Here is a 22,645-nt window from a genome sequence, read left to right as displayed (position 1 = left end):
GGGCACGTGGGGGCGGGCCCTGGTCATGGGGGCGGGGCCATGCAGTGGGGGGCGGGGTCTGGCCATGGGGCGGGGCCATGCAGTGGGGGGCCTGGCCATGGGGGCGGGGCCTGGCCATGGGGGCGGGGCCATGCAGTGGGGGGCGGGGTCTGGCCAGGGGCGGGGCCATGCAGTGGGGGGTCTGGCCATGGGGGCGGGGCCATGCAGTGGGGGCGGGGCCTGGCATGGGGGCGGGGCCGCGCGGTGCTGGCGGCTGGTGGCGGGGAGATTCCTGCAGTCGCTGCCCGCCCGCGGAGCGTCACAGTCAGGGTTAGAGTCAGAGTAAGTACCGCACCACCCGGACCCTCCCCGGGCCCCTCACTCACTCCCTCCCTCCCTCCCTCCCTATTCCCCGGCCCCTCACTCACTCCCTCCCTCCCTCCCCTCCCTATTCCCCGGACCCCTCCCTCACTCACTCACTCACTCCCTCCCTCCCCAGGACCCTCTCTCACTCCCCGGGACACTCACTCACTCCCTATTCCCCGGGCCCCTCACTCCCGCCCCGGGACCCTCCCTCACTCCCTCCCCCGGACCCTCCCCGGCACCCGCTGCAGCCTCCCCGGGCCCCTCATTCCCTCCCTCACTCCCCCCCAGGACCCTCCCTCACTCCCCGGGTCCCTCACTCCCTATTCCCCGGGCCCCTCATTCCTTCCCACCCTCCCCAGGACCCTCGCTCACTCCCCGAGACACTCCCTCACTCCCCGGGCCACTCACTCCCTCCCTCACTCCCTCCCCAGGACCCCCTCTCACTCCCCGAGACACTCCCTCACTCCCCGGGTCCCTCCCTCACTCTCCGGGTCCCTCATTTCCTCCCTCACTCCCCGGGACCCTCCATCCCTCCCCGGGCCCCTCATTCCCTCCCTCACTCCCTCCCCAGGACCCTCCCTCACTCCCCGGGACCCTCATTTCCTCCCTCACTCCCCGGGTCCCTCACTCCCTATTCCCCGGGCCCTCATTCCCTCCCTCCCCCTCCCTCCCTCCCCCCCTCCCCCTCCCTCCCTCCCCCCCCTCCCTCCCCAGGACCCTCTCTCACTCCCCGGGTCGCTCCCTCACTCTCAGGGTTTCTCATTTCCTCCCTCACTCCCCAGGTCCCTCACTCCCTATTCCCCGGGCCCCTCATTCCCCCTCTCACTCCCCAGGACCCCTCTCACTCCCCGGGACCCTCTCTCGCTCCCCGGGACCCCCCTCTCGCTCCCCGGGACCCCCTCTCGCTCCCCGGGACCCCCTCTCGCTCTCCGGGACCCTCTCTCGCTCCCCGGGACCCTCTCTCGCTGCCCGGGACCCTCTCCCGCTCCCCGGGACCCTCTCCCGCTCCCCGCCCTCTCTCGCTCCCCGGGTCCCTCCCTTGCTCCCCGGGTCCCTCCCTCTCTCCCCGGTCCCTCCCTCTCTCCCGGGTCCCTCCCTCTCTCCCCGGGTCCCTCCCTCACTCCCCGGGTCCCTCCCTCACTCCCCGGGTCCCTCCCTCACTCCCCGGGACCCTCACTCACTCCCTCCCTCACTCCCTCACTCCCGGGTCCCTCCCTCACTCCCCGGGTCCCTCCCTTCACTCCTTCCCTCACTCCCCGGGACCCTCACTCCCCGGGACCCTCACTCCCCGGGACCCTCACTCCCCGGGACCCTCACTCACTCCCCGGGTCCCTCCCTCCCTCACTCCCCGGGACACTCACTCCCCGGGACCCTCACTCCCCGGGACCCTCACTCCCGGGACCCTTCTCACTCCCTCACTCTCTGGGTCCCTCCCTCACTCCCTCACTCTCTGGGTCCTCACTCACTCACTCCCCGGACCCTCACGCCCCACTCACTCCCCACTCACTCCCCACCACTCCCCACTCACCCCTCCCTCCACTCCCTCCCTCACCCCCTCCCTCCCTCACCCCTCCCTCCCTCACCCCCCTCCCTCACCCCATCCCTCACCCCCTCCCTCACCCCACCCCCTCCCTCACCCCCTCCCTCACCCCCTCCCTCCCTCACCCCCTCCCTCCCTCACCCCTCCCTCCCTCACCCCCTCCCTCCCTCACCCCCTCCCTCCCTCACCCCCTCCCTCCCTCACCCCCTCCCTCCCTCACCCCCTCCCTCCCTCACCCCCTCCCTCCCTCACCCCCTCCCTCCCTCACCCCTCCCCCTCACCCCCTCCCTCCCTCACCCCCTCCCTCCCTCACCCCCTCCCTCCCTCACCCCCTCCCTCCCTCACCCCCCCCCCTCCCTCACCCCCTCCCTCACCCCCTCCCTCACCCCCTCCCTCACCCCCTCCCTCCCCCTCCCTCACCCACTCCCTCACCCACTCCCTCACCCACTCCCTCACCCACTCCCTCACCCACTCCCTCACCCACTCCCTCACCCACTCCCTCACCCACTCCCCCCTCCCTCACCCCCTCCCTCACCCCCTCCATCCCCCCTCCATCCCCCTCCCTCACCCCCTCCCTCACCCCCTCCCTCACCCCCCTCCCTCACCCCCTCCCTCACCCCCTCCCTCACCCCCTCCCTCACCCCCTCCCTCACCCCCTCCCTCACCCCCTCCCTCACCCCCTCCCTCACCCCCTCCCTCACCCCCTCCCTCACCCCCTCCCTCACTCCCTCCCTCCCCCCTCCCTCCCCCACTCACGCTCCCCCTCCCTCCCCCCTCCCTCGCCCCCTCCCTCGCCCCCTCCCTCCCTCCCTCGCTGCCGCCGCCTCGCTCACCCACCCTCACTCACCCACCCTCACTCACCCACCCTCACTCACCCACTCTCACTCACCCACCCTCACTCACCCACCCTCACTCACCCACCCTCACTCACCCACCCTCACTCACCCACCCTCACTCACCCACCCTCACTCACTCACCCTCACTCACTCACCCTCACTCACTCACCCTCACTCACTCACCCTCACTCACTCACCCTCACTCACTCACCCTCACTCACTCACCCTCACTCACTCACCCTCACTCACTCACCCTCACTCACTCACCCTCACTCACTCACCCTCACTCACTCACCCTCACTCACTCACCCTCACTCACTCACCCCTCACTCACCCTCACCTCACTCACCCTCACTCACTCACCTCACTCACTCACCCTCACTCACTCACCCCACTCACCCTCACTCACCACCCTCACTCACTCACTCACCCTCACTCACTCACCCTCACTCACTCACCCTCACTCACTCACCCTCACTCACTCACCCATCACTCACTCACCCTCACTCACTCACCCTCACTCACTCACCCTCACTCACTCACCCTCACTCACTCACCCTCACTCACTCACCCTCACTCACTCACCCTCACTCACTCACCTCACTCACTCACCCTCACTCACTCACCTCACTCACTCACCCTCACTCACTCACCCTCACTCACTCACCCTCACTCACTCACCCTCATCACTCACCCTCAACTCACTCACCCTCACTCACTCACCCTCACTCACTCACCCTCACTCACTCACCCTCACTCACTCACCCTCACTCACCTCACTCACTCACCCTCACTCACTCACACTCACTCACTCACACTCACTCACCCACTCACTCACCCTCACTCACTCACCCTCACTCCTCACACTCACTCACCCTCACCACTCCTCACCCCTCACTCACCCTCACCCTCACTCCCTCACTCACCCTCACTCACTCACTTCACCCTCACTCACTCACTCACCTCACTCACTCACTCACCCCACTCACTCACTCACCCTCACTCACTCACTCACCCTCCCACTCACTCACTCACCCTCACTCACTCACCCTCCCACTCACTCAACCCACCCTCCCACTCACTCACCCTCCCACTCACTCACCCTCCCACTCACTCACCCTCCCACTCACTCACCCTCCCACTCACTCACCCTCCCACTCACTCACCCTCCCACTCACTCACCCTCCACTCACTCACCCTCCCACTCACTCACCCTCCCACTCACTCACCCTCCCACTCACTCACCCTCCCACTCACTCACCCTCCACTCACTCACCCTCCCACTCACTCACCCTCCCACTCACTCACCCTCCCACTCACTCACCCTCCCACTCACTCACCCTCCCACTCACTCACCCTCCCACTCACTCACCCTCCCACTCACTCACCCTCCCACTCACTCACCCTCCCACTCACTCACCCCTCCCACTCACTCACCCTCCCACTCACTCACCCTCCCACTCACTCACCCTCCCACTCACTCACCCTCCCACTCACTCACCCGCCCACTCACTCACCCTCCCACTCACTCACCCGCCCACTCACTCACCCGCCCACTCACTCACCCGCCCACTCACTCACCCCGCCCACTCACTCACCCGCCCACTCACTCACCCGCCCACTCACTCACCCGCCCACTCACTCACCCGCCCACTCACTCACCCGCCCACTCACTCACCCGCCCACTCACTCACCCGCCCACTCACTCACCCGCCCACCTCACCACCGCCCACTCACTCACCCCCCACTCACTCACCCGCCCACTCACTCACCCGCCCACTCACGCACCGCCCACTCACTCACCACCACCCTCACTCCCCGCCCACTCACTCACCCGCCTCACCCGCCCACTCACTCACCCGCCCACTCACTCACCCGCCCCACTCACTCACCCACGCACTCACCCTCCCACTCACTCACCCTCCCACTCCTCACCACCACTCACTTCACCCTCCCCACTCACTCACCCCTCCCACCACTCACCCTCCCACTCACTCCCCCCTCCCACTCACTCACCTCCCACTCACTCACCCTCCCACTCACTCACCCTCCCACTCACTCACCCCTCCCACTCACTCACCCTCCCACTCACTCACCCTCCCACTCACTCACCCTCCCACTCACTCACCCTCCCACTCACTCACCCTCCCACTCACTCACCCTCCCACGCACTCACCCTCCCACTCACTCACCCTCCCACTCACTCACCCTCCCACTCACTCACCCACCCACTCACTCACCCTCCCACTCACTCACCCTCCCACTCACTCACCCTCCCACTCACTCACCCTCCCACTCACTCACCCTCCCACTCACTCACCCTCCCACTCACTCACCCTCCCACTCACTCACCCTCCCACTCACTCACCCTCCCACTCACTCACCCTCCCACTCACTCACCCTCCCACTCACTCACCCTCCCACTCACTCACCCTCCCACTCACTCACCCTCCCACTCACTCACCCTCCCACTCACTCACCCTCCCACTCACTCACCCTCCCACTCACTCACCCTCCCACTCACTCACCCTCCACTCACTCACCCTCCCACTCACTCACCCTCCCACTCACTCACCCTCCCACTCACTCACCCTCCCACTCACTCACCCTCCACTCACTCACCCTCCCACTCACTCACCCTCCCACTCACTCACCCTCCCACTCACTCACCCTCCCACTCACTCACCCTCCCACTCACTCACCCCTCCCACTCACTCACCCTCCCACTCACTCACCCTCCCACTCACTCACCCTCCCACTCACTCACCCTCCCACTCACTCACCCTCCCACTCACTCACCCTCCCACTCACTCACCCTCCCACTCACTCACCCTCCCACTCACTCACCCTCCCACTCACTCACCCTCCCACTCACTCACCCTCCCACTCACTCACCCCTCCCACTCACTCACCTCCCACTCACTCACCTCCCCTCACTCACCCTCCCACTCACTCACCCTCCCACTCACTCACCCTCCCACTCACTCACCCTCCCACTCACTCACCCTCCCACTCACTCACCCTCCCACTCACTCACCCTCCCACTCACTCACCCTCCACTCACTCACCCTCCCACTCACTCACCCTCCCCTCACCACCCTCCCCACTCACTCACCCTCCCACTCACTCACCCTCCCACTCACTCACCCTCCACTCACTCACCCTCCCACTCACTCCCCCTCCCACTCACTCACCCTCCCACTCACTCACCCTCCCACTCACTCACCCGCCCACTCACTCACCCGCCCACTCACTCACCCGCCCACTCACTCACCCGCCCACTCACCCCGCCCACTCACTCACCCGCCCACTCACTCACCCGCCCACTCACTCACCCGCCCACTCACTCACCCGCCCACTCACTCACCCGCCCACCTCACTCACCCGCCCACTCACTCACCCTCCCACTCACTCACCCTCCCACTCACTCACCCTCCCACTCACTCACCCTCCCACTCACTCACCCTCCCACTCACTCACCCTCCCACTCACTCTCCCTCCCACTCACTCTCCCTCCCACTCACTCTCCCTCCCACTCACTCTCCCTCCCACTCACTCTCCCTCCCACTCACTCTCCCTCCCACTCACTCTCCCTCCCACTCACTCTCCCTCCCACTCACTCTCCCTCCCACTCACTCTCCCTCCCACTCACTCTCCCTCCCACTCACTCTCCTCCCACTCACTCTCCCTCCCACTCACTCTCCCTCCCACTCACTCTCCCTCCCACTCACTCTCCCTCCCACTCACTCTCCCTCCCACTCACTCCCCAGGACACTCACTCACTCCCCTCCCTCCCTCACTCACTCCCCTGTGCCCAGCTCCGGGATCCCGGTACAGTCTGCCCGTCCTGCAGCAAATCGCGGTTTTAAATTACTTGTAAAGGTGAACTATTCTTGACTTGTGCATCAAATTGTTCTTTGAGTCAGTGGGACTGCCTGCAGCCCTGTATCGCTCTCCCATTTACTCCCTCTTGAACACTTTTTTTGAATTTGATGTCGAGTTTTTTTCCTTAAAGCTTTTTAAAATTTCTCTCTCCTTAAACAACCGGGCGGTGGTGCCCGGGAGATGTAATGTGGCAGGGTGCGGAGCCCCAGAGCTCCCTAAATGGGGCTGGGACCATGGGGTTCACACAGTGTCTGTCACTGCGCTCCATGTTATCTGATGCTACAACATTCTGCAATGTGACAGTTCTTGTGCGAGTACTTGACAATGCCTGTCAGAAGCGACCATTAGGATCAGGACTGTGTGTTATCTTAAGTGTTGATATCTGACTTGTATAAATCCTTTGGCACGTTGAGAGATTTGGTTCACAAATGGGAATTACTGACTGAATATTGCCCCCCTATGGGGAGGTGCCTAACTCCCGGCCCAGCATTTATTTTGTCTGTTCTGAACTTCAGAGGAGGGTTTGAATGATCTGAAAGGGCTGTGTTTAATAGCAGGAGCCACATGTAGCAGGTTGTATTTCATTCTACACTGACATCGCATGTCACTCTGCTTGGTGATCACCACCAGATAAAGCAAGCATGGAGAGTGGTCTGGTGGGGGGGGGGAGTGGAGAGGGAGGTGTCTCTCTGAGGAGGGGGGGTGGTGGAGAGGGAGGTGTCTGTGAGGGGGGGGAGGTGGTGAAGAGGGAGGTGTCTCTGTGAGGGGGGGGAGGTGGTGAAGAGGGAGGTGTCTCTCTGAGGGGGGGGTGGAGAGGGAGGTGTCTCTCTGAGGGGGGGGTGGAGAGGGAGGTGTCTCTCTGAGGGGGGGTGGAGAGGGAGGTGTCTCTCTGAGGGTGGGGGGTGGAGAGGGAGGTGTCTCTCTGAGGAGGGGGAGGAGAGGGTGGTGTGTCTCTGAGGGGGGGGGAAGAGAGAGGGAGGTGTCTCTCTGAGGGGGGAATTGTCTCTTGGAGGGGGGGTGGTGTCGGGGGGGGGGAAGTGTCTCTCGGAGGGGAGAGGGAGGTGTCTCTCTGAGGGGGGAGGGGGAGGAGAGGATGGTGTATCTCTGAGGGTGAGGGGAGGGGGGGAGAGAGGGAGGTGTCTCTCTGAGGGGAAGGGGTCCCTCTGAGGGGGGGAATGGGGAGATGCCCCTCCGTGAGGGGTGGGTGGTTGGTTGGGGAGGGGGTTAGCCACTCAGGCCTGAGCTGCCCTTCACACCTTTGGACGGACACCTCCACCTTGCCCCATTCACTGACCTACTCACGCAGTAAGTGGAATATTTCTGCGATGTTCCAGTTGGGGTGGGTGGGCAGCCCACAGATTGACCGACCCTGTCCACAGTGACATACAGCAGGGAGAGAGGGGGCGATGTGAAATTGGGGGCGGGGTTTCTTCGCACAACAAGATGTTCAAAGGTTCCCATTACAGTGACTCCGGTTCTTCAATCCCAAACAAGCTCGCGTGGAAAGTGCGTTGTGTAAACATCAATCGGATAAGGTGAAAACTAGCCACGGTGCTGACAAAATATTCAGCTGCCTGATGTACCCAGGTGTGAATATTATTATCGTTACAATATTCAAAAGTAATGTCTCGATTTGAATGGCCTAGGATGAGGGGATGGAATATTTCCAAACATTTTTCCCCATAAAAAGAATCTGCCCTGAACCGTGAAAGTGTTGGATAGTTTTATACTTCGGTGTGTTAACAAAATAGCCTGTGATCAGTATGGCGATCATTCACAGGAATTCCCTTTTCCCAGTATAAACACACATGGAGCGATGGTCTCTCTCACCGTGCCACCTGGGGGAGACCAGTGAGGTGGGACTCCATGCAATGGTCTGCCCCAGAACCCAGTCACTCGGTGCCCATGGTGTTGGGGAGTAATGTGAGCTTAAATTCACATTCCGGGGGTAATGAAAGGTGGTATCGGAAATATTAGTACGTTGTTTCTAAGCCCACCCCTTCCATCTGGTAGGCTGGTTGGGCACTGAGAAGTGTAGAGGAACAAAGGGATCTTGGAGTGCAGGCCCACAGATCCCTGAAGGTAGCAGACCAGGTAGATAAAATGGTTACGAAGGCGTACAGAATACTTGCATTTATTGGTCGAGGCATAGAATACAAGAGCAGGGAGGTTATGCTTGAACTGTATAAAACACTGGTTAGACCACAGCTGGAGTACTGTGTGCAGTTCTGGTCACCACATTACAGGAAAGATGTGATTGCACTGGAGAGGGTACAGAGGAGATTTACGAGGATGTTGCCGGGCGTGGAGAATTTTGGCTATGAAGAAAGATTGGAGATGCTGGGTCTGTTTTTTTTGGAACAGAAGAGGCTGAGGGGAGACCTGATTGAGGTGTATAAAATTATGAGGGGCCTGGATAGAGTGGATAGGAAGGACCTATTTCCCTGAGCAGAGGGGTCAACAACCAGGGGGCATAGATTTAAAGTAATTGGGAGACGATTTCGAGGGGATTTGAGGGGAAATGTCTTCACCCAGAGGGTGGTGGGGGTCTGGAACTCACGGCCTGAAAGGGTGGTAGAGGCAGAAACCCACACCACATCTAAAAAGTACTTGGTTGTGCACCTGAAGTGCCGAAACCTGCAGGGCTACGGACCCAGAGCTGGAAAGTGGGATTAGGCTGGATAGCTCTTGGTCGGCCGGCTCAGACACGATGGGCCGAAATGGCCTCCTTCCGAGCTGTAAATTTCTGTGATTCTATGATCTGCTCATCCATGTCTCTGTCACTCGATTAGTCCAACACATTCCTGGCCAGCCTCCCTCCTACATCTTCCGTCAACTTCAGCTCATCCAATGCTCTACTGCCCCGTGTCCGAACTCGCACAGTGTCCCTCTCACCCATCACCCTCTGTGCCCCGTGTCCTAACTCACACCGAGTCCCTCTCACCCATCCCCCTCTGTGCCCCGTGTCCTAACTCGCACCGTGTCCCTCTCACCCATCACCCTCTGTGCCCCGTGTCCTAACTCGCACAGTGTCCCTCTCACCCATCACCCTCTGTGCCCCGTCTCCTAACTCACACCGTGTCCCTCTCACCCATCACCCTCTGTGCCCCGTGTCCTAACTCACACCGTGTCCCTCTCACCCATCACCCTCTGTGCCCCGTGTCCTAACTCACACTGTATCCCTCTCACCCAATACCCTCTGTGCCCCGTGTCCTAACTCGCACCGTGTCCCTCTCACCCATCACCCTCTGTGTACCGTGTCCGAACTCGCACCGTGTCCCTCTCACCCATCACCCTCTGTGCCCCGTGTCCTAACTCACACCGTGTCCCTCTCACCCATCACCCTCTGTGCCCCGTGTCCTAACTCACACCGTGTCCCTCTCACCCATCACCCTCTGTGCCCCGTCTCCTAACTCACACCGTGTCCCTCTCACCCATCACCCTCTGTGTACCGTGTCCTAACTCGCACCGTGTCCCTCGCACCCATCACCCTCTGTGCCCCGTGTCCTAACTCACACCGAGTTCCTCTCACCCATTACCCTCTGTGCCCCGTGTCCTAACTCACACCGAGTCCCGCTCACCCATCACCCTCTGTGCCCCATGTCCTAACTCGCACCGTGTCCCTCTCACCCATCACCCTCTGTGCCCCGTGTCCTAACTCTCACCGTGTCCCTCTCACCCATCACCCTCTGTGCCCCATGTCCTAACTCACACCGAGTCACTCTCACCCATCACCCTCTGTGCCCCATGTCCCAACTCACACCGAGTCCCTCTCACCCATCACCCTCTGTGCCCCGTGTCCTAACTCACACCGAGTCCCGCTCACCCAATACCCTCTGTGCCCCGTGTCCTAACTCACACCGTGTCCCTCTCACCCATCACCCTCTGTGCCGTGTCCTAACTCACACCGAGTCCCTCTCACCCATCACCCTCTGTGCCCCATGTCCTAACTCACACTGTATCCCTCTCACCCAATACCCTCTGTGCCCCGTGTCCTAACTCACACCGAGTCCCTCTCACCCATCCCCCTCTGTGCCCCGTGTCCTAACTCATACCGAGTCCCTCTCACCCATCCCCCTCTGTGCCCCGTGTCCTAACTCACACCGAGTCCCTCTCACCCATCACCCTCTGTGCCCCGTGTCCTAACTCACACCGTGTCCCTCTCACCCATCACCCTCTCTGCCCCGTGTCCTAACTCGCACCGTGTCCCTCTCAACCATCACCCTCTGTGCCCCATGTCCTAACTCACACCGAGTCCCTCTCACCCATCACCCTCTCACCCATCACCATCTGTGCCCCGTGTCCTAACTCACACCGAGTCTCTCTCACACATCACCCTCTGTGCCCCGTGTCCTAACTCACACCGAGTCCCGCTCACACATCACCCTCTGTGCCCCGTGTCCTAACTCACACCGTGTCCCAACTCACACAGTGTCCCTCTCACCCATCACCCTCTGTGCCCCGTGTCCTAACTCGCACCGTGTCACTCTCACCCATCACCCTCTGTGCCCCATGTCCTAACTCGCACCGTGTCCCTCTCACCCATCACCCTCTGTGCCCCGTGTCCTAACTCGCACCGTGTCGCTCTCACCCATCACCCTCTGTGCCCCGTGTCCTAACTCACACCGTGTCCCTCTCACCCATCACCCTCTGTGCCCCATGTCCTAACTCTCACCGTGTCCCTCTCACCCATCACCCTCTGTGCCCCGTGTCCTAACTCACACCGAGTCCCTCTCACACATCACCCTCTGTGCCCCGTGTCCTAACTCACAACGAGTCCCGCTCACCCATCACCCTCTGTGCCCCGTGTCCTAACTCACACCGTGTCCCGCTCACCCATCACCCTCTGTGCCCCGTGTTCTAACTCACAACGGGTCCCTCTCACCCATCACCCTCTGTGCCCCATGTCCTAACTCACACCGAATCCCGCTCACCCAATACCCTCTGTGCCCCGTGTCCTAAATCGCACCGTCTCCCTGTCACCCATCACCCTCTGTGCTCCATGTCCTAACTCACACCGTGTCCCTCTCACCCATCACCCTCTCTGCCCCGTGTCCTAACTCGCACTGTGTCCCTCTCACCCATCACCCTCTGTGCCCCGTGTCCTAACTCGCACCGTGTCCCTCTCACCCATCACCCCCTGTGCCCCGTGTCCTAACTCTCACCGAGTCCCGCTCACCCATCACCCTCTGTGCCCGGTGTCCTAACTCACACCGAGTCCCGCTCACCCATCACCCTCTGTGCCCCATGTCCTAACTCGCACCGTGTTCCTCTCACCCATCACCCTCTGTGCCCCGTGTCCTAAATCTCACCGTGTCCCTCTCACCCATCACCCTCTGTGCCCCGTGTCCTAACTCACACCGTGTCCCTCTCACCCATCACCCTCTGTGCCCCATGTCCTAACTCACACCGAGTCCCTCTCACCCATCACCCTCTGTGCCCCGTGTCCAAACTCACACCGTGTCCCTCTCACCCAATACCCTCTGTGCCCCGTGTCCTAACTCACACAGTGTCCCGCTCACCCATCACCCTCTGTGCCCCGTGTCCTAACTCATATCGAGTCCCGCTCACCCATCACCCTCTGTGCCCCATGTCCTAACTCGCTCCATGTCCCGCTCACACATCACCCTCTGTGCCCCGTGTCCTAACTCGCACCGTGTCACTCTCACCCATCACCCTCTGTGCCCCGTGTCCTAACTCACACCGTGTCCCGCTCACCCATCACCCTCTGTGCCCCATGTCCTAACTCGCACCGTATCCCTCTCACCCATCACCCTCTGTGCCCCGTGTCCTAACTCGCACCGTGTCGCTCTCACCCATCACCCTCTGTGCCCCGTGTCCTAACTCACACCGTGTCCCTCTCACCCATCACCCTCTGTGCCCCATGTCCTAACTCTCACCGTGTCCCTCTCACCCATCACCCTCTGTGCCCCGTGTCCTAACTCACACCGAGTCCCTCTCACACATCACCCTCTGTGCCCCGTGTCCTAACTCACAACGAGTCCCGCTCACCCATCACCCTCTGTGCCCCGTGTCCTAACTCACACCGTGTCCCGCTCACCCATCACCCTCTGTGCCCCGTGTTCCAACTCACAACGGGTCCCTCTCACCCATCACCCTCTGTGCCCCATGTCCTAACTCACACCGAATCCCGCTCACCCAATACCCTCTGTGCCCCGTGTCCTAAATCGCACCGTCTCCCTGTCACCCATCACCCTCTGTGCCCCATGTCCTAACTCACACCGTGTCCCTCTCACCCATCACCCTCTCTGCCCCGTGTCCTAACTCGCACTGAGTCCCTCTCACCCATCACCCTCTGTGCCCCGTGTCCTAACTCGCACCGTGTCCCTCTCACCCATCACCCCCTGTGCCCCGTGTCCTAACTCTCACCGAGTCCCGCTCACCCATCACCCTCTGTGCCCGGTGTCCTAACTCACACCGAGTCCCGCTCACCCATCACCCTCTGTGCCCCATGTCCTAACTCGCACCGTGTTCCTCTCACCCATCACCCTCTGTGCCCCGTGTCCTAAATCTCACCGTGTCCCTCTCACCCATCACCCTCTGTGCCCCGTGTCCTAACTCACACCGTGTCCCTCTCACCCATCACCCTCTGTGCCCCATGTCCTAACTCACACCGAGTCCCTCTCACCCATCACCCTCTGTGCCCCGTGTCCAAACTCACACCGTGTCCCTCTCACCCAATACCCTCTGTGCCCCGTGTCCTAACTCACACCAAGTCCCTCTCACCCAATACCCTCTGTGCCCCGTGTCCTAACTCACACAGTGTCCCGCTCACCCATCACCCTCTGTGCCCCGTGTCCTAACTCACACCGAGTCCCGCTCACCCATCACCCTCTGTGCCCCATGTCCTAACTCGCACCGAGTCCCGCTCACCCATCACCCTCTGTGCCCCATGTCCTAACTCGCACCGTGTCCCTCTCACCCATCACCCTCTGTGCCCCGTGTCCTAACTCTCACCATGTCCCTCTCACCCATCACCCTCTGTGCCCCATGTCCTAACTCACACCGAGTCGCTCTCACCCATCACCCTCTGTGCCCCATGTCCTAACTCACACCGAGTCCCGCTCACCCAATACCCTCTGTGCCCCATGTCCTAACTCACACTGTATCCCTCTCACCCAATACCCTCTGTGCCCCGTGTCCTAACTCACACCGAGTCCCTCTCACCCATCCCCCTCTGTGCCCCGTGTCCTAACTCATACCGAGTCCCTCTCACCCATCCCCCTCTGTGCCCCGTGTCCTAACTCACACCGAGTCCCTCTCACCCATCACCCTCTCACCCATCACCCTCTGTGCCCCGTGTCCTAACTCACACCGAGTCTCTCTCACACATCACCCTCTGTGCCCCGTGTCCTAACTCACACCGAGTCCCGCTCACACATCACCCTCTGTGCCCCGTGTCCTAACTCACACCGTGTCCCGCTCACCCATCACCCTCTGTGCCCCGTGTCCTAACTCACACCGTGTCCCGCTCACCCATCACCCTCTGTGCCCCGTGTCCGAACTCACACCATGTCCCTCTCACCCATCACCCTCTGTGCCCCGTGTCCTAACTCACACCGAGTCCCTCTCACCCATCACCCTCTCACCCATCACCCTCTGTGCCCCGTGTCCTAACTCACACCGAGTCTCTCTCACACATCACCCTCTGTGCCCCGTGTCCTAACTCACACCGAGTCCCGCTCACACATCACCCTCTGTGCCCCGTGTCCCAACTCACACCGTGTCCCAACTCACACCGTGTCCCTCTCACCCATCACCCTCTGTGCCCCGTGTCCTAACTCATATCGAGTCCCGCTCACCCAATACCCTCTGTGCCCCGTGTCCTAACTCGCTCCATGTCCCGCTCACACATCACCCTCTGTGCCCCGTGTCCTAACTCGCACCGTGTCACTCTCACCCATCACCCTCTGTGCCCCGTGTCCTAACTCACACCGTGTCCCGCTCACCCATCACCCTCTGTGCCCCGTGTCCTAACTCACACCGTGTCCCGCTCACCCATCACCCTCTGTGCCCCGTGTCCGAACTCACACCATGTCCCTCTCACCCATCACCCTCTGTGCCCCGTGTCCTAACTCATATCGAGTCCCGCTCACCCAATACCCTCTGTGCCCCGTGTCCTAACTCGCTCCATGTCCCGCTCACACATCACCCTCTGTGCCCCGTGTCCTAACTCGCACCGTGTCACTCTCACCCATCACCCTCTGTGCCCCGTGTCCTAACTCACACCGTGTCCCGCTCACCCATCACCCTCTGTGCCCCATGTCCTAACTCACACCGTGTCCCTCTCACCCATCACCCTCTGTGCACCGTGTCCCTCTCACCCATCACCCTCTGTGCCCCATGTCCTAAATAGCACCGTGTCTCTCTCACCCATCACCCACTGTGCCCCGTGTCCTAACTCTCACCGTGTCCCTCTCATCCATCACCCTCTGTGCCCCGTGTCCTAACTCGCACCGAGTCCCATTCACCCATCACCCCCTGTGCTCACTGCCCCGTGTCCTAACTCACACCGAGTCCCACTCACCCATCATCCCCTGTGCTCACTGCCCCGTGTCCCAACTTGCACCGAGTCCCGCTCACCCATCACCCCTTTTGCTCGCTGCCCCGTGCCCCAACTCACACCGAGTCCCGCTCACCCAATACCCTCTGTGCCCCGTGTCCTAACTCACACCGTGTCCCTCTCATCCATCACCCTCTGTGCCCCATGTCCTAACTCGCACCGTGTCCCTCTCACCCATCACCCTCTGTGCCCCGTGTCCTAACTCACACCGTGTCCCGCTCACCCATGTCCTAACTCACACCGTGTCCCTCTCACCCATCACCCTCTGTGCCCCATGTCCTAACTCGCACCGTGTCCCGCTCACCCATCACCCTCTGTGCCCCATGTCCTAACTCACACCGTGTCCCTCTCACCCATCACCCTCTGTGCCCCGTGTCCTAACTCACACCGTGTCCCGCTCACCCATCACCCTCTGTGCCCCATGTCCTAACTCACACCGTGTCCCTCTCACCCATCACCCTCTGTGCCCCGTGTCCTAACTCACACCGTGTCACTCTCACCCATCACCCTCTGTGCCCCATGTCCTAACTCACACCGTGTCCCTCTCACCCATCACCCTCTGTGCTCCATGTCCTAACTCATACCGAGTCCCGCTCACCCATCACCCCGCTCACCCATCCGCCACTGTGCCCCGTGTGCTAACTCGCACCGTGTCCCTCTCACCCATCACCCTCTGTGCCCCGTGTCTTCACTCGCACCGTGTCCCTCTCATCCAATACCCTCTGTGCCCATGTCCTAACTCTTACCGAGTCCCGCTCACCCATCACCCTCTGTGCCCCGTGTCCTAACTCACACCGAGTCCCTCTCACCCATCACCTTCTGTGCCCCGTGTCCTAACTCGCTCCATGTCCCGCTCACCCATCACCCTCTGTGCCCCTTGTCCTAACTCACACCGTGTCCCTCTCACCCATCACCCTCTGTGCCCCGTGTCCTAACTCACACCGAGTCCCTCTCACCCATCACCATCTGTGCCCCGTGTCCTAACTCACACCGAGTCCCTCTCACCCATCACCCTCTGTGCCCCGTGTCCTAACTCGCTCCGTGTCCCGCTCACCCATCACCCTCTGTGCCCCTTGTCCTAACTCACACCGTGTCCCTCTCACCCATCACCCTCTGTGCCCCGTGTCCTAACTCGCTCCGTGTCCCGCTCACCCATCACCCTCTGTGCCCCTTGTCCTAACTCACACCGTGTCCCTCTCACCCATCACCCTCTGTGCCCCGTGTCCTAACTCACACCGAGTCCCTCTCACCCATCACCATCTGTGCCCCGTGTCCTAACTCACACCGAGTCCCGCTCACCCATCACCCTCTGTGCCCCGTGTCCTAACTCACACCGAGTCCCTCTCACCCATCACCCTCTGTGCCCCGTGTCCTAACTTGCTCCGTGTCCCGCTCATCCACCACCCTCTGTGCCCCGTGTCCTAACTCTCACCGAGTCCCTCTCACCCATCACCATCTGTGCCCCGTGTCCAAACTCACACCGAGTCCCGCTCACCCATCACCCTCTGTGGCCCGTGTCCTAACTCACACCGGGTCCCGCTCACCCATCACCCTCTGTGCCCCGTGACCTAACTCACACCGTGTCCCTCTCACCCATTACCCTCTGCCCCGTGTCCTAACTCGCTCCGTGTCCCGCTCACCAACCACCCTCTGTGCCCCGTGTCCTAACTCACACCGTGTCCCTCTCACCCATCACCCTCTGTCCCCCGTGTCCTAACTCTCACCGAGTCCCTCTCACCCATCACCATCTGTGCCCCGTGTCCTAACTCACACCGAGTCCCGCTCACCCATCACCCTCTGTGCCCCGTGTCCTAACTCACACCGAGTCCCGCTCACCCAATACCCTCTGTGCCCGGTGTCCTAACTCACACCGAGTCCCGCTCACCCATCACCCTCTGTGCCCCGTGTCCTAACTCACACCGAGTCCCGCTCACCCATCACCCTCTGTGCCCCGTGTCCTAACTCGCTCCATGTCCCGCTCACCCATCACCCTCTGTGCCCCGTGTCCTAACTCGCACCGTGTCCCTCTCACCCATCACCCTCTGTGCCCCATGTCCTAACTCATACCGAGTCCCGCTCACCCATCACCCACTGTGCCCCGTGTCCTAACTCGCACCGTGCACCTCTCACCCATCACCCTCTGTGCCCCGTGTCCTAACTCACACCGTGTTCGGCTCACCCATCACCCTCTGTGCCCCATGTCCTAACTCGCACCGTGCACCTCTCACCCATCACCCTCTGTGCCCCATGTGCTAACTCACACCGAGTCCCGTTCACCCATCACCCTCTGTGCCCCGTGTCCTAACTCGCACCGTGCACCTCTCACCCATCACCCTCTGTGCCCCATGTCCTAACTCGCACCGTGTCTCTCTCACCCATCACCCTCTGTGCCCCATGTCCTAACTCACACCGTGTCCCTCTCACCCATCACCCTCTGTGCCCCGTGTCATAACTCGCACCGTGTCCCTCTCACCCATCACCCTCTGTGCCCCATGTCCTAACTCACACCGAGTCCCGTTCACCCATCACCCTCTGTGCCCCGTGTCCTAACTCACACCGAGTCCCGCTCACCCAATACCCTCTGTGCCCGCTGGCCCGTGTCGTAACTCGCATCGAGTCCTGCTCACCCAATACCCTCTGTGCCCCGTGTCCTAACTCACACCGAGTCCCGCTCACCCAATACCCTCTGTGCCCCGTGTCCTAACTCACACCGAGTGCCGCTCACCCAATACCCTCTGTGCCCGCTGGCCCGTGTCGTAACTTGCATCGAGTCCCGCTCACCCATCACCCCCTTTGCTCGCTGCCCCATGCCCCAACTCGCACCGAGTCCCGCTCACCCATCACCCCCTGTGCCCCGTGTCTTAACTCGCACCAAGTCCCGCTCACCCATCACCCCCTGTGCTCACTGCCCCGTGTCCTAACGCGCACCAAGTCCCGCTCACCCATCACCCCCTGTGCTCACTGCCCCGTGTCCTAATTCGCACCGAGTCCCATTCACCCATCACCCCCTGTGCTCACTGCCCCGTGTCCTAACTCACATCGAGTCCCACTCACCCATCATCCCCTGTACTCACTGCCCCGTGTCCCAACTTGCACCGAGTCCTGCTCACCCATCACCCCTTTTGCTCGCTGCCCCGTGCCCTAACTCACACCGAGTCCCGCTCACCCAATACCCTCTGTGCCCCATGTCCTAACTCACACCGTGTCCCTCTCACCCATCACCCTCTGTGCCCCATGTCCTAACTCGCACCGTGTCCCTCTCACCCATCGCCCTCTGTGCCCCGTGTCCTAACTCACACCGTGTCCCGCTTACCCATCACCCTCTGTGCCCCATGTCCCAACTCACACCGTGTCCCTCTCACCCATCACCCTCTGTGCCCCGTGTCCTAACTCGCACCGTGTCCCTCTCACCCATCACCCCCTGTGCCCCGTGTCCTAACTCTCACCGAGTCCCGCTCACCCATCACCCTCTGTGCCCGGTGTCCTAACTCGCACCGTGTTCCTCTCACCCATCACCCTCTGTGCCCCGTGTCCAAACTCACACCGTGTCCCTCTCACCCAATACCCTCTGTGCCCCGTGTCCTAACTCACACCAAGTCCCTCTCACCCAATACCCTCTGTGCCCCGTGTCCTAACTCACACAGTGTCCCGCTCACCCATCACCCTCTGTGCCCCGTGTCCTAACTCACACCGAGTCCCGCTCACCCATCACCCTCTGTGCCCCATGTCCTAACTCGCACCGAGTCCCGCTCACCCATCACCCTCTGTGCCCCATGTCCTAACTCGCACCGTGTCCCTCTCACCCATCACCCTCTGTGCCCCGTGTCCTAACTCTCACCATGTCCCTCTCACCCATCACCCTCTGTGCCCCATGTCCTAACTCACACCGAGTCGCTCTCACCCATCACCCTCTGTGCCCCATGTCCTAACTCACACCGAGTCCCGCTCACCCAATACCCTCTGTGCCCCATGTCCTAACTCACACTGTATCCCTCTCACCCAATACCCTCTGTGCCCCGTGTCCTAACTCACACCGAGTCCCTCTCACCCATCCCCCTCTGTGCCCCGTGTCCTAACTCATACCGAGTCCCTCTCACCCATCCCCCTCTGTGCCCCGTGTCCTAACTCACACCGAGTCCCTCTCACCCATCACCCTCTCACCCATCACCCTCTGTGCCCCGTGTCCTAACTCACACCGAGTCTCTCTCACACATCACCCTCTGTGCCCCGTGTCCTAACTCACACCGAGTCCCGCTCACACATCACCCTCTGTGCCCCGTGTCCTAACTCACACCGTGTCCCGCTCACCCATCACCCTCTGTGCCCCGTGTCCTAACTCACACCGTGTCCCGCTCACCCATCACCCTCTGTGCCCCGTGTCCGAACTCACACCATGTCCCTCTCACCCATCACCCTCTGTGCCCCGTGTCCTAACTCACACCGAGTCCCTCTCACCCATCACCCTCTCACCCATCACCCTCTGTGCCCCGTGTCCTAACTCACACCGAGTCTCTCTCACACATCACCCTCTGTGCCCCGTGTCCTAACTCACACCGAGTCCCGCTCACACATCACCCTCTGTGCCCCGTGTCCCAACTCACACCGTGTCCCAACTCACACCGTGTCCCTCTCACCCATCACCCTCTGTGCCCCGTGTCCTAACTCATATCGAGTCCCGCTCACCCAATACCCTCTGTGCCCCGTGTCCTAACTCGCTCCATGTCCCGCTCACACATCACCCTCTGTGCCCCGTGTCCTAACTTGCACCGTGTCACTCTCACCCATCACCCTCTGTGCCCCGTGTCCTAACTCACACCGTGTCCCGCTCACCCATCACCCTCTGTGCCCCGTGTCCTAACTCACACCGTGTCCCGCTCACCCATCACCCTCTGTGCCCCGTGTCCGAACTCACACCATGTCCCTCTCACCCATCACCCTCTGTGCCCCGTGTCCTAACTCATATCGAGTCCCGCTCACCCAATACCCTCTGTGCCCCGTGTCCTAACTCGCTCCATGTCCCGCTCACACATCACCCTCTGTGCCCCGTGTCCTAACTCGCACCGTGTCACTCTCACCCATCACCCTCTGTGCCCCGTGTCCTAACTCACACCGTGTCCCGCTCACCCATCACCCTCTGTGCCCCATGTCCTAACTCACACCGTGTCCCTCTCACCCATCACCCTCTGTGCACCGTGTCCCTCTCACCCATCACCCTCTGTGCCCCATGTCCTAAATAGCACCGTGTCTCTCTCACCCATCACCCACTGTGCCCCGTGTCCTAACTCTCACCGTGTCCCTCTCATCCATCACCCTCTGTGCCCCGTGTCCTAACTCGCACCGAGTCCCATTCACCCATCACCCCCTGTGCTCACTGCCCCGTGTCCTAACTCACACCGAGTCCCACTCACCCATCATCCCCTGTGCTCACTGCCCCGTGTCCCAACTTGCACCGAGTCCCGCTCACCCATCACCCCTTTTGCTCGCTGCCCCGTGCCCCAACTCACACCGAGTCCCGCTCACCCAATACCCTCTGTGCCCCGTGTTCTAACTCACACCGTGTCCCTCTCATCCATCACCCTCTGTGCCCCATGTCCTAACTCGCACCGTGTCCCTCTCACCCATCACCCTCTGTGCCCCGTGTCCTAACTCACACCGTGTCCCGCTCACCCATGTCCTAACTCACACCGTGTCCCTCTCACCCATCACCCTCTGTGCCCCATGTCCTAACTCGCACCGTGTCCCGCTCACCCATCACCCTCTGTGCCCCATGTCCTAACTCACACCGTGTCCCTCTCACCCATCACCCTCTGTGCCCCGTGTCCTAACTCACACCGTGTCCCGCTCACCCATCACCCTCTGTGCCCCATGTCCTAACTCACACCGTGTCCCTCTCACCCATCACCCTCTGTGCCCCGTGTCCTAACTCACACCGTGTCACTCTCACCCATCACCCTCTGTGCCCCATGTCCTAACTCACACCGTGTCCCTCTCACCCATCACCCTCTGTGCTCCATGTCCTAACTCATACCGAGTCCCGCTCACCCATCACCCCGCTCACCCATCCGCCACTGTGCCCCGTGTGCTAACTCGCACCGTGTCCCTCTCACCCATCACCCTCTGTGCCCCGTGTCTTCACTCGCACCGTGTCCCTCTCATCCAATACCCTCTGTGCCCATGTCCTAACTCTCACCGAGTCCCGCTCACCCATCACCCTCTGTGCCCCGTGTCCTAACTCACACCGAGTCCCTCTCACCCATCACCTTCTGTGCCCCGTGTCCTAACTCGCTCCGTGTCCCGCTCACCCATCACCCTCTGTGCCCCTTGTCCTAACTCACACCGTGTCCCTCTCACCCATCACCCTCTGTGCCCCGTGTCCTAACTCACACCGAGTCCCTCTCACCCATCACCATCTGTGCCCCGTGTCCTAACTCACACCGAGTCCCGCTCACCCATCACCCTCTGTGCCCCGTGTCCTAACTCACACCGAGTCCCTCTCACCCATCACCCTCTGTGCCCCGTGTCCTAACTCGCTCCGTGTCCCGCTCATCCACCACCCTCTGTGCCCCGTGTCCTAACTCTCACCGAGTCCCTCTCACCCATCACCATCTGTGCCCCGTGTCCAAACTCACACCGAGTCCCGCTCACCCATCACCCTCTGTGGCCCGTGTCCTAACTCACACCGGGTCCCGCTCACCCATCACCCTCTGTGCCCCGTGACCTAACTCACACCGTGTCCCTCTCACCCATTACCCTCTGCCCCGTGTCCTAACTCGCTCCGTGTCCCGCTCACCAACCACCCTCTGTGCCCCGTGTCCTAACTCACACCGTGTCCCTCTCACCCATCACCCTCTGTCCCCCGTGTCCTAACTCTCACCGAGTCCCTCTCACCCATCACCATCTGTGCCCCGTGTCCTAACTCACACCGAGTCCCGCTCACCCATCACCCTCTGTGCCCCGTGTCCTAACTCACACCGAGTCCCGCTCACCCAATACCCTCTGTGCCCGGTGTCCTAACTCACACCGAGTCCCGCTCACCCATCACCCTCTGTGCCCCGTGTCCTAACTCACACCGAGTCCCGCTCACCCATCACCCTCTGTGCCCCGTGTCCTAACTCGCTCCATGTCCCGCTCACCCATCACCCTCTGTGCCCCGTGTCCTAACTCGCACCGTGTCCCTCTCACCCATCACCCTCTGTGCCCCATGTCCTAACTCATACCGAGTCCCGCTCACCCATCACCCACTGTGCCCCGTGTCCTAACTCGCACCGTGCACCTCTCACCCATCACCCTCTGTGCCCCGTGTCCTAACTCACACCGTGTTCGGCTCACCCATCACCCTCTGTGCCCCATGTCCTAACTCGCACCGTGCACCTCTCACCCATCACCCTCTGTGCCCCATGTGCTAACTCACACCGAGTCCCGTTCACCCATCACCCTCTGTGCCCCGTGTCCTAA

At 61.5% G+C, this 22,645-nt stretch overlaps 1 protein-coding gene across 2 annotated transcripts in view; it reads left to right on the top strand.

Moving 5' to 3' along the window:
- Positions 1-232: 232 nt before the first annotated feature.
- Positions 233-22,645, top strand: part of dapk2b (death-associated protein kinase 2b) — a 187,820-nt gene continuing 165,407 nt past the window's right edge. For both annotated transcript variants that reach the window (XM_070865236.1, XM_070865235.1), the window contains exon 1: positions 233-321. The gene's annotated coding sequence lies outside the window, so the exon portion shown is untranslated. The remainder of the gene's footprint in view (positions 322-22,645) is intronic.

The sequence above is a fragment of the Pristiophorus japonicus genome, chromosome 21, assembly GCF_044704955.1.
Source record: "Pristiophorus japonicus isolate sPriJap1 chromosome 21, sPriJap1.hap1, whole genome shotgun sequence".
NCBI lineage: Eukaryota > Metazoa > Chordata > Chondrichthyes > Pristiophoridae > Pristiophorus > Pristiophorus japonicus.
This window is presented reverse-complemented; position numbering and strand designations above follow the sequence as displayed.